This window comes from Melanerpes formicivorus, unplaced genomic scaffold (assembly GCF_026170545.1).
Source record: "Melanerpes formicivorus ecotype bairdi unplaced genomic scaffold, bMelFor1.0.p_v2 SCAF_83, whole genome shotgun sequence".
NCBI classification, from domain to species: Eukaryota; Metazoa; Chordata; class Aves; order Piciformes; family Picidae; genus Melanerpes; species Melanerpes formicivorus.
Window position 1 is genome coordinate 1,812,439 of NW_027142435.1, and position 12,214 is coordinate 1,824,652.

Genomic DNA, 12,214 nt, shown 5'->3' on the forward strand with positions numbered 1-12,214 from the left:
GATTTGAGCTCAGATGTTCTTCTGGAGAACAGCCTGACAGCTCCCTATTTTCCTGCATTCTCCTGATAATCCATTAATATGATCACAACAGTCTCTCCCTGCTGTGTCTGCTGCCAAGTGGGAAACTCAATCCTGTAGGAAAAGACCCTTCCCTGCTGGACAGTCCCCAAACCAGCAAGAGTCCAGCATTAAAACCTCTCCAGCATGAAGCCTTTCCACCAGACACCTCTTCTGCCACCCCCTGCCCGGCTCATGCCCACCACAACCAGCTCCTGCCAGGGCTTGCTGCTTTCCAGGCAGAGAAGAAGCCTCTCTGCATCCCAAAGAACTGGAAAGCCTGAGGGAAACCAACAAATAGCAGCACAGAACACTCCCATTGCTTGGTCTGGAGGGAGCAAGTTGGTTATCTCAGCTCCCCCAGCTGCTGCAGATCCTCCTCACACACCTTCCACGAGCTCCTTGTGCCTCTCATCTTCTCAAAGAGAATCCAACAAATCTTAGAATCATGGAATGGGTTGGAAGGAACCTTCAAGATCATCTAGTCCAGCTCCTTGCCATGGGCAGGGACACCTCCCAGCAGCCCAGGTTGCTCAAGGCCTCATCCAACCTGGCTTTGAGCATCTCCAGGGAGGGGACAGCCACAGCCTCCCTGGGCAGCCTGTGCCAGAGTCTTCCCACCCTCAATGGAAAGAATTTCTTCCTCATCTCCAGTCTCAATCTCCCAGCTCAAAGCCATTGCTCTCCATCCTCAGACTCCCCTCACTTCCCCCACTCTCATTTTTCCTCTCCTATCTCTTTTTTCCCCCCTCTAACCCATTTCCAGTTTTTCAAGCAGGATCTGATCCCAACCTCCACTGCCTCTCAGCTCCTGGAGCCACGAGATGAAAAGGCCAAAAGCAGAGTTTGGGGTTGTTTTTCCTTTCTTGCCCCTAAATCCTCCTTGCTGGAGGGAGGGAGGTGAGGATGGAGGAGGAGTGGTGAAAACTTCCAGCCCTGCCTCTTCACACACCCAGAATGCAAAGAATCCAAAAGAAAGGATATTGTAATTGTGTCATAGATGTGCAGTCAATTCATGCTTCCAGGCATTGATTCATTAGTTTGGAGCTCTTGGGCTCAGCCAGGCTGCAAGAATGGATGAGGCCATGGAGTGGCTGAGGGTTTTTTTGGCAACATAAAGCACTTGGAAAGAAGGAGGCCTTGATGGGACATCAGAGAGAGCTTCCACCTGCCACACACTGTTTATTTTAGTGCCTTACATGGGAGCCAAGCTGCTTTGAAATCCTGGATCCTCATGACTCACCCCACAGGAATTAAACAATTTCCATCCAGGCTCACGGTGAAGCAGCTCCAAGGGCTGCTGAAAAGCAGCTCCTCCAGCAGCAGCCTCCACTTCAACTCCTGGTCCTGCTTGGAGAACCATCAGCTTGGTCCTGGAGGGGATGGGGATGTTGAGGAGAGCAGCCTGGGCAAAGCTTAGATCAAACTGGAAGAGGGGAGATGGAGACTGGAGATCAGGAAGAAATTCTTTAGGGTGAAGGTGGTGAGGCACTGGGACAGGATGCCCAGAGAGGTTGTGGAACACCTTGGAGGTGCTCAGGGCCAGGCTGGATGGGGCCTTGAGCAACCTGATCTAGTGGAAGGTGTCCCTGCCCACACTGGAGGGGTGGGAACTGGGTGATTTTGAAGATCCCTTCCAACCCAACCCATTCTATGAATACCTATCACAAGCTCCTGATGTGCTCTTTGGGACCTGAACCTCCCCGAGGAGCACTTCAGTGCCTGGCAGCCCCAGCCGGGGTGGATGCTGCACTGAGCGCCTGCAGCAGGATGGCCAAAGCCCTAGCATCAAACCAGCCCCCAAAATGGCAAATCTGGCCCCAAAATGAGGAGGGTTAAAAGGAAAACAAGCCCTAAACCTTGATCTAACTGTTGGCTTTTCCTGCTCTTTTGACCCTAACTGGGTGCACAAAGGAGGGCAGGAAAGAGAATGTCTCTATCTCCAGGTCTGCTCTGGAGCTTGGCCTAGGTGGTCTCCAGAGGTCCCTTCCACCCCTTACCATTCTGTGCCCCTGTACCCCTGAGTGCCACCATCTCAGTGCAGGCATCCCCTTGGCTGGGGACACCTCACCAGCAGCTCTCCCCCCCGGCACAGCCTTGTCCTTTGGATGCCAAAAGTGATGACGACCACAGCACATCCCACAGCCCTGCAGCTCTGGCTCGTCCCTGGCGCCGCCTTCCCTCCTCCCCAGCTCCCCCATAAGCAAAACCAGAGCTGAAGAGGGGACACATGGTTCTGTTTTGCCTAAGTGAAAAGCAGCCCAATGCAGGAAACTCCAAAGCTCTTCCCAAAGCCCCCAGGCTTCCCCCTGGTCCCCCCTCACAAAGGGCTGACCACAGCCGAGCCAGATCCTTGCCCCCGGGCTCCCCGCCGCAGCCTTTTTCCTTTGGGGGGAGGAACTTTTGGGGAGACCACCAAAATCCCTCCTTGCTGCAGCACCAAAATCCCTCCTTGCTGCAGCCTCTTGGCACAGCCCTGGCAAGGAACCAGCAGCAATCCTGGCCCCATGGGATGGTGGAGGAGGCGAGGGGGCCGTGGTGGGGTTCCCGGCGGCGCGGGGAGCCAGCGGCGGCGTTCCCACGCTGCTGTGACATTTACATGCAGGCTGAGTTACAGAGGCTTTGGTTTGCATCTCTCCAAACAGCTGGGGTTGAAAAAAACACCACCCAACAGAACACCCCAACAGCCCAAGCCAAGCAAACCCACAACCCCAGCAGCACAATAAAACTAATCAGAAAAAGAAGTTCCTCCCCAAGCCCCCGCGCCGAGGCGGCAAGGTTTGCTAGGGGCATGGTGCCAGGGGTGGTGCCAGGGGTGATGCCATGCCCCAGGTTGTGGCTGCAGAAGGGGGAGCACAGAAGAGGAGAATTGTTTGGGTTGGAAGAGATCTCTGAGTCCAACCAGCAGCCCAACCCCACCATGGCCACCAAACCATGGCCCCAAGTGCTGTGCCCACAGGTTTCTTGGCTACCTCCAGGGTTGGGGACTCCACCACCTCCCTGGGCTGCCTGTGCCACTCCCTGACCACCCTTGCAGCAAACAAATTATTCCTCATCTCCAACCTGACCCTCCCCTGACACAGCTTGAGGCCATTTCCTCTCCTTTTATCACCTGATCCCAGGGAGAAGAGACCAACCTCCACCTCACTACGTGCCCCTCAATGTGAGCAGCAGGGTTGGGGTTCAGCCCTGTGGACATGAGCAACAATTTCTTCCCCCAAAGCACTGCCAAGGCCTGGCCCAGGCTGCCCAGGGCAGTGGTGGAGTCTCCAGCCCTGGAGGGGTTTCAAAGCTGCGGAGATGTGGTGCTGAGGGCCAGGGCTTGGCGGTGCCCTGGCAGTGCTGGGGATTAAGGGTTGGACTGGATAACCCTTGAGGGTCTCTTCCAGGTTTCATGACTGCATGATTGCAGGATTCCAAGAGCCACCCTTGACGGTTAGAGATGAGTCAGTAGAGAGAGGATGGCAATAAAGAGCTCCAGGATGGGATCACTCAGCTGGAGCAGGGAGTGTGGCCTCTGGAGTGACGCAAAAGGACTCCAGAAGGGGGGAACCAGGTGGGAACAAAAACTGCTCCAAACCACTCCCTGCTGCAGCCAAATCCCTTCTGCTGGTGGGCAGGGAAAACACAAACAGATCGTTTGGCATCCCCCCAAACCCAGGATGTAGCCTTGAGGGAAAGCAGAGACAGCTCCAGTCAGAAACATCCCTACAAGCAGGACCCTCCCAGTGCTGGGCACCCATGGGTGCTGCTGTGGTGGCTTTAGGAACCACCCAGTGCTGTTGCTCCACCAAAAACATCTCTACAAGCAAGACCCTCCCAGTTCTGAGCACCCATGGGTGCTGCTGTGGTGGCTTTAGGAACCACCCAGTGCTGTTGCTCCATTAAAAACACCTCTACAAGCAAGACCCTCCCAGTTCTGAGCACCCATGGGTGCTGCTGTGGTGGCTTTAGGAACCACCCAGTGCTGTTGCTCCACCAAAAACATCCCTACAAGCAAGACCCTCCCAGTGCTGGGCACCCATGGGTGCTGCTGTGGTGGCTTTAGGAACCACCCAGTGCTGTTGCTCCACCAAAAACATCCCTACAAGCAGGACCCTCCCAGTGCTGGGCACCCATGGGTGTTGCTGTGGTGGCAAACAACCACCTGATAGATTCATAGATTGGTTTAGGGTGGAAGGGACCTTGAAGCTCATCCAGTTCCAACCCCGTGCTGTGGGCAGGGACACCTCCCACCAGCCCAGGCTGCTCAACTCCTCATCCAACCTGGCCTTGAAGACCTCCAGGGAGGGGGCAGCCACAGCCTCCCTGGGCAGCCTGTGCCAGCCTACACCACCCAAAAGCTCTTCCCTTCACCTGAAATCAGCCTTACAAGCAAGACCCTCCCCGTGCTGGGCACCCATGGGTGCTCTGTGATGGCAAACAACACCCAAGATCATTTCTCCAGCTGAGAATTTCCTCCTCCTGCTGAAACCTGAAGGTTGAACATCAGTGACTGAGGTTTTTTTTCTGGGGGGGGTGACAAACCACCACCCCTTGCCCCCCCCCCCAAGCACCCAAAGGCTGCATGGTGCCAAACCAGGGCGGTTTAGTTGGAGGAAACTAATTACTGTGGCTTGTTTGAACAACCCCAGTGCCTGGGGAAATGGGGTTAAAAGCTTCAATTTTGGCACTGAGACAGAGCCCAGGCCCCAGATGTGCTTTCCTCTGGGCTGGTTGCAACACTGCTGGTATCTGTGAGCTGCAGAGGGTGTGCTGGGGGGGTGGGGGGGGAGAGGGGTGTCAAGAATTCCCCCTTTTTGTTTTCCCCAAGCAAGGAAAAGGCCTCAGTGGGATCCAGGAGGGGGAAATCCCAACGGAGGCAGAGGAGAGCAAGGGGGCTGCCGTGAAAGCATCAGCTCCTCCCACACAGAGGCTTTCAGCACTTTCCTCTTCTTTGTGGGTTTGGATGGAGCTGTGGTGTGCTCCAGCCCCCCCCCCAGAGCCTCAGTGGGGTCACTGTGCTGCAGTGTGCCTCAGTTTCCCCCTTGCAAAAATGCCCTTGAAGGGCTCCATGGGGGAATTCCCTGTTGTTGTTTTCTTTCCCCAGGGAGCAGGGAGGCCACCTCTGGCTTTTCCATCTGTCTGCTGCAGCACCTTCAGCTCCCACCTTAGTAACTCCTGTTCTCACCTCCAGAGGAACTGCTCCTGCCCTGACCCAGCAGCGCTGCAAGCAGGGCAGGTTGAGCCAGGAGCAAGCTGTGCTGGGGGCAGGATGTGGGAGCTGCAGCCCTGGGGTGGCCCACGAGGGATAAGCACCCAGCTACATCCCTCATCAGCACCCATCCTGCCCCTCAACAGCACCCATCTTGCCCTTCAACAGCACCCATCTCTGTCCTTCAAAGCACCTATGAACATCCCTCAACATCATTCTTCAACAGCATTCATCTGTGCCACTCAACAGCACCCATCCTGACCCTCAACAGCACCCATCCTGCCCTTCAACATCATTGAACAGCATCCTTCTGCGTTCCTCAGAAGCACCCATCCTGCCCCTCAACAGCACCCACCTCTGTCCTTCAACAGCACCCATCCTGTCCTTCAACAGCACCCATCCTGTCCTTCAACAGCACCCATCCTGTCCTTCAACAGCACCCATCCTGCCCCTCAACAGCACCCACCTCTGTCCTTCAACAGCACCCATCCTGTCCTTCAACAGCACCCATCCTGTCCTTCAACAGCACCCATCCTGTCCTTCAACAGCACCCATCCTGCCCCTCAACAGCACCCATCTCTGTCCTTCAAAGCACCTATGAGCATCCCTCAACATCATCCTTCAACAGCATTCATCAATGTCCTTCAGTAGCATCCATCCTGCCCCTGAACAGCACCCATCTGTGCCCCTCAGCAGTACACATCCTGCCCCTCTACAGCACCCATCCTCACCCCTCAAGAACATCCTGCTCAAGCAGCGTGGGTGCCACAGGATGCCACCCCCAGCCTGGCACGGGGCAATGCCCCATCTTCCTCTCTCCCCTTGTCCCTGTGCCCAGGGCATTTCCCCTGGCACGGCAGGAGCTGGCCTGCCAAGGTGCCTGCCAGGGATTATGATGCTTTGCAAAGGGCAGAGAGAGAGAGACCCAGGAGAGGTTTGCAAATCCAATTTGCCCTAAACCCTTCCAGTGGGTTTTGGATGCTGCACAGACCAAGATCCCATCAGCATTTAGTGCCTGGCTCCAGCAGCGACTGGCAGACAGATTGAAGCACTTAGTGCTGCTCCTCGGAGGAGAAATTCCTCCCCCAGACAGCACCAAGCAGTGGGGCTGGGAACGGAAATGCTGGGTGGAAAGGGTTCAAAACTGGGAGATGCTTAGGATAAAAAGGGCTGGGGGTGATAGGGACAGCTGGAGGGGCTCCCAAAGGCAGCAAGGCAGAGCCACCTGGCTGTTTGCAGGCAGAGGTGCTGATGTGGTGGCACAGCACACACAGCTCATGGTTTGGGTTGGAAGGGACCTTGAGGATCAGCCAGTTCCTAGATCTAGAAGACCTTCAATTTCCTAGAGCTTGAAGATCATCCTAGACCCCCCTGGATGGGCAGGGACTCCTTCCTCCAGAGCAGGTTGCTCAAGGTGCTAGCACAGATCACAGAATCAGAGAAAGGGTTGGAAGGGACCTTAAAGATCATCTAGTCCTGACTCCCCCCTCCATGGGCAGGGACAGCTTCCCAGATCCTTGAGGAACATGTCCCAGATGGCCATGGGAAGGTGTCCCTGCCCACATGGACACATCCCTCAAGCTTCCCTGTCACTGTAGGGAAAAACTCCTTGGGATGTCCCCAGGGTTTCACAGAATCATAGAATCACAGACAGGGCTGGGTTGGAAGGGACCTTTAGAGCTCATCCAGCCCAACCACCCCTTGAAGTCTGCAGGGACATCTGCACCTGGAGCAGGTTGCTCACAGCCCTACCAAGACCTTTCCTGCATGGGAAAGTCACACAGCTTACAAAAAAAACCCAGTTTTGCCCTCTGAACAGTCCCAGGGTGTTGGCATGGGAGAGCTGCAGTGGCAGTGCCCTCCCTGTCCCTCTCCATAAGTCTGCCTGGGATCTGTTTGAGCTCCTGTCCCCATCTGACACCATGGTGCCCCCCAAATCCTGCCTGTGCTGCTGTGGAGAAGCCAACACCAGCAGGACTGTGAGGTGACACAGGCAGGGACAACCTGCCCCTCTCCTGCCACTTTGCCACCCTTCCCAGCCCAGATGCTGCAGCAGGGCCAGCTGGCACTGCTCAGAGCTGCTGGAGGAGGATGGCATGGCCAGGGCAGGAGCTCCAGCAGGGAGCTGGAGGTGGTGCCTGTCCTCTTCCACCACCTGTGGGAGCAGAGCTGGCAGACACAGCCAAGACCTATGCCCTGGCTTCATGCCCATCCCAGCAGGGAGCCCTGTGCTGATGCCACCTCTCCTTCATCTCCCACAGCTGATGTAGTCCATCCCACCACAGCCCCTGAGCCAGTGTTTGGGGATGCAAAAGGTCAAACCTCTCTGGATCTGCCCTTGGAGGCAGGCAGAGAGCCAGGCCCCTCTCTCCTCCCCGCTGGTCCCCTGCTGGGTGGTGCTTTGCCAGGGCACAGCAGCACATCACTGTCCCCTCATGCCCCTCTGTCCATGCTCAGAGGGCTCATGTCATCCAAATCCTTGGCTGGGTCCCTCCAGGCTCTCCTTTTCCCCCTCACCAGCTTGGGCACTAAACAGGCACATCCCACCCCAGGCTGGAGCAGTGGGGCAGTGCCACCAGCAGCCAGCCCACCCTGGCTTGGTGACACACCACAGCCAGCAGCTGCTGCCTGCGTCCTCCTGCCACGTGCAGCGGCTCCACTGCTGGCATTGTCCCTCCCAGATGGCTTGGTGGAGCTGCTAAGCCTCAAAAATGTGCTCTTAATAAGCCAGCAGCACTTAATGAAGACAACAGCTGCCCTGTTAAGTCAGAGGGAGGCCTTTCCTCAGGGACACCCTGGAGGGACAGGGCTGGTGACCCCAGGTGGGCTGCAGCACCTGCTGGAGGGGGTGAGGAGGTTCTGGTTCATACCCAAGGTTTAGCTGGCTTTGGTCCCCCCTCATGTTGCACAACATCAGCACAGGGAGAATCCAAACCACCACTTGCTGGGACCATCTCCTGCCTGTTCTTCCTGACAAGACTCTTCTGGCTGCAGCCCAGAGCTCTGCTCAGGGACCAGAACCACTGGGATGGGCCCCACAGGGATCTGGGCTTCTGGCTTGCAGCCCTGTGGTCAGTGGCACAGGCATGAGCTGCCTCTGCTCTGCTCCAGGAGCCCAACACAAGGCTGCTCAGGGCAGCAGGGCTGGGGGCTCTGCCCTGTTTTATGGTGCCAAGAGGTCCTTGGCCACCAGCAGCCTTCACCAAGTCCAGCAGCCCTGGTGTTTTATAGGGGAGGGTCAGGGAGCAGCAACAGCTGGCAATAAACAGAGCCCATGGCTCCCAGCCAGCCCTGTCAGCCCCAGCACAGCCAAACCCAGCATCAGGAAAGGCAAAAAAGCCACTTCCAGCCATGCAGGAGCCCATGGCCTGGCCACTGACACGAGCTCTTGGTGCTGTCCACAGAGTCACAGCATGGTAGGGCTTGGAAGGGACCTCTGGAGATCATTGAGGCCAACCCCCCTGCCAAGAAGGTCACACAGGACCATGTCCATCACAAGAGAGACCCAGAAACAGCAAAGGTGAGGCAAAAGAGGTTCCTCATCCCCAGGACTCAAACCAAAACAAGAGGCAATGGTCTGAAACCACAGCAAGGTGGACTCAGGTTAGGAGGAAGTTCTGCACAAGGAGGGACAGAAATGCTGGAACAAGGTGCTCAGAGGTGTGGTTGAATCCCATCCCTGGAGACATTCAAGGTCAAACTTGATGGGGCCCTGAACAACCTGCTCTAGGTGGAGATGTCCCTGCTGGCTAGGACAAGAGGACCTTTGAGGGTCCCTTCCAACCCAGCTCATTCTGTGATTCAAAACACCACTGTCAATGCCTTGGAGCTGCCATGGCCTGGAGGCAGCAAGGGAGACAGCCCCTGAGAGCCCCCAGGGATGGCTCTTTGCTGCATCCCTCCCCCAAACCCTGGATGCTTCAAGCAGGCTTCAAAAGCTGTCATTCACTTGGTCCCTTTGGGGAACCTTTCTCCCTGGGGAGGACAAGGAGTGGGCTTAGCCTTCCAACCACCTCACCCCTCCACTGCTGCCTGGAAAAAAAACCCAGGGCAAGAGGAAATGGAAGGCTCCTTATATCCTGCAGCCTCATTACAGCCCAGGCCTTGCTCATGAGCGTTCTTTCTCCGTGCTCAGGCCCGAGCATCACTCAGGAGAGCTCTGGCAGGGGATTTATCACCCTGCCCCGAGCACTGCACCGACAGAGCCTTCAGCTGCAAAGCAAGCTGCTGAAACAGAGGAAAACTCAGCTCCTGCCTTGGATTACTGCAGCCTGGGAGCAGCGCTAAAGGAGGAAATTCCCCTCCTGGGATATCTCCTGCTGTGCAGGAGCTGCGTGAGGGATGCCAGCCCCAAGGGCTGGGCTGGGCTGCGCTGCCTCCCTGCCGGCAGCCGGCAGCCATCCTCACAGCCTCTTGGCTTGGAGAAAGTTCAAAGGAAACCTGGAGGAAAACGTAAAAACACAACAAAAACACCAAACCGACACCACCAACCCAAACAACAACCAAACCCACCCCCACTGTGGCTCCGTTAAAGCAAAACACTGCGGGAACATCAGCGCTGATGGCGCTGCCGCTGTGAGTCAGGGGCTGCCACGGGGCCGGTGTGGCTTTTGAACGGCAGAGGAAGGAAACAGAAGGGGGTTTTTGCTGTCCTTCAAGAGCAGCTCGGTGGCAAATAGATTGCTTCAATTGAGCTCTTTGGATGTCGAGCTCCAAAGTGGAGCTGAACTCGGTTTGTGCTGAAGGAGCAAGAGGAATCGAATCGATCCTGGCATTTCCCTTCCCAGGGCTGATCGCAGGGGGGGGGGGGCGTGGGGCTGCTGTGGTCTTGGGATGCTCCTTCAAACGAGAGCATAAAAACAGAGAACGGTTTGGGTTGGAAAAGACCTCTAAGATCACAAGAGGGCAGATGTAGGCTGGAGATTAGGGAGAGAAATAGTGTGGCCAGCAGGAGCAGGGAGGTCATTCTGCCCTGTGCTCAGCACTGCTGAGGCCACACCTGGAGTCCTGTGTCCGGTTCTGGGCTCCTCAGTTTAGGAAGGACATTGAGAGACTTGAAGGTGTCCAGAGAAGGGCAGCAAAGCTGGGGAGGGGTCTGGAGCACAGCCCTGGGAGGAGAGGCTGAGGGAGCTGGGGTTGCTCAGCCTGGAGAAGAGGAGGCTCAGGGGAGACCTTCTTGCTCTCTCCAACTCCCTGAAGGAAGGTTGTAGCCAGCTGGGGGTTGGTCTCTTCTCCCAGGCAGCCAGCACCAGAACAAGAGGACACAGTCTCAAGCTGTGCCAGGGGAAGTTTAAGCTGGAAGTGAGGAGAAAGTTCTTCCCAGAAAGAGGAATTGGCCCTTGGGATGTGCTGCCCAGGGAGGTGGTGGAGTCCCCATCCCTGGAGGTGTTCAAGAGGGGATTGGATGTGGCACTTGGAGCCATGGGTTAGTTGCCAGGAGGTGTTGGGTGACAGGTTGGACTTGATGATCTCTGAGGTCTTTTCCAACCTTATTGATTCTACGGTTCTGTGAGATTCTTGACAGTGTGGGGGGTGGGGAGACACTGGAGCAGGCTGCCCAGGGAGGCTGTGGATGCCCCTTCCTGGAGCTGTTCAAGGCCACATTGGGCGAGGCCTGGAGCAAGCTGGGCTGGTGGGAGGTGTCCCTGCCCATGGCAGGGAGCTGGACTAGATGATCCCGAAGGTCCCTTCTAACCTAAGCCATTCTATGAGTCTATGATTGTATGAATCCAGCCACCAACCCAACACCACCATGGCCATGTGTCCCAAAGTGCCATGTCCCTGTTTCTCAAACACCTCCAGAGATGGTGACTCTGCCACCTCCCTGGGCAGCCTGTTCCAATGCCTGTACCGTGCCCAGCACAGCCAGGAGGGAGCAAGCCTGAGTCTCTTTTCCTCTGCTCCAAGTTTAACGTGGAAATATTACTCCAAACTGGCCAAATCCCAGCAAAAGCTGAGCTGAATGGGATTCCTCCAACCCAGCCAACAGTGGAGCTGGAGCAGGTGGTGCACCCTGAGCAAGGGACTGGCCCAGCCCATGGCTGCATTGCTGCAGCAGTACTCCTGGGATGCCAGATGATCCCTGGCACAGTGGGAGTGGAGAAGCCAGTTGATACCTCGGTCCTCACCCCCTCCCCACACACATGGAGCCCTGGGAGCTGCCAGAGCAGGACCATGTGCTGCTAACCCACCCAGGCTGGGAGGTCCTGGAAGCAGGAACATGCAGATGTGCTCTAGCTTAGACCAGCAATGAATCTGTCTGTGGCACCAGGGCTAAAAAACCCACACCAGTAAACCCCACACCAGTCCTGACCTGTTACTGCATCTCCTGCAATGGGTCCTGAACCCTCCCTCCTCCTCTCAGCATCTCCCTCTCCACCGAGGCTCAGCCCCACTGGGTATCCTGAGATGCTCACAGGCTGCTGCCAGCTCCTTGTGCCCCCCCAGGCCCACCCCTGCATGTGCACAGCGTGGCTCAGCATCTCCCTGGATGGGGTCCTGCCTGCCCCGTGTCGAATATCACCACACCACGCACATGGCTCAGCTGGGGACAGCCAAGGGGACACCTGCCCTGGCCACTCTACTGGCTGGGCTGTGTTTAGGGCAACATGAGAGGTGCCTGGACCTCAAAAAGTGGACAGAGCAAACCCTGCAGCCCCCCAAAGGCAGGAGTGAACCTCAAAAGCATGTCCTGGAGCCCCCGAGCATGGCACACTGCAGGAGAGCAGCCCACGGGCAGCCCCGGATGGGCTTTGCACCGGGAGAGGAGGGAGATGGTGGAGCCAGAGCTGTGATTCACGGCTGCACCGTGGGAGGGCACCCAGTACTGCCTCAGTCCAGCCCTGCTCCAGCACCCAGCATCACCCAGAGGTGCCAGCCTCCCGGTGATAAGGGACACCCCCTGGCTCTACCACAGCAGACCGGTCCAGCTCTCCTTATTTACAGCCCAGGGGCTGGGTGCCA

General features: G+C 56.8%; 1 protein-coding gene across 1 annotated transcript in view; it reads right to left on the reverse strand.

Annotated features, from left to right (window-relative positions):
• The window catches only part of NRTN (neurturin), a 44,197-nt gene that overhangs the window by 5,291 nt on the left and 26,692 nt on the right, over positions 1 to 12,214 (reverse strand). The gene's annotated exons all lie outside the window — the stretch shown is intronic.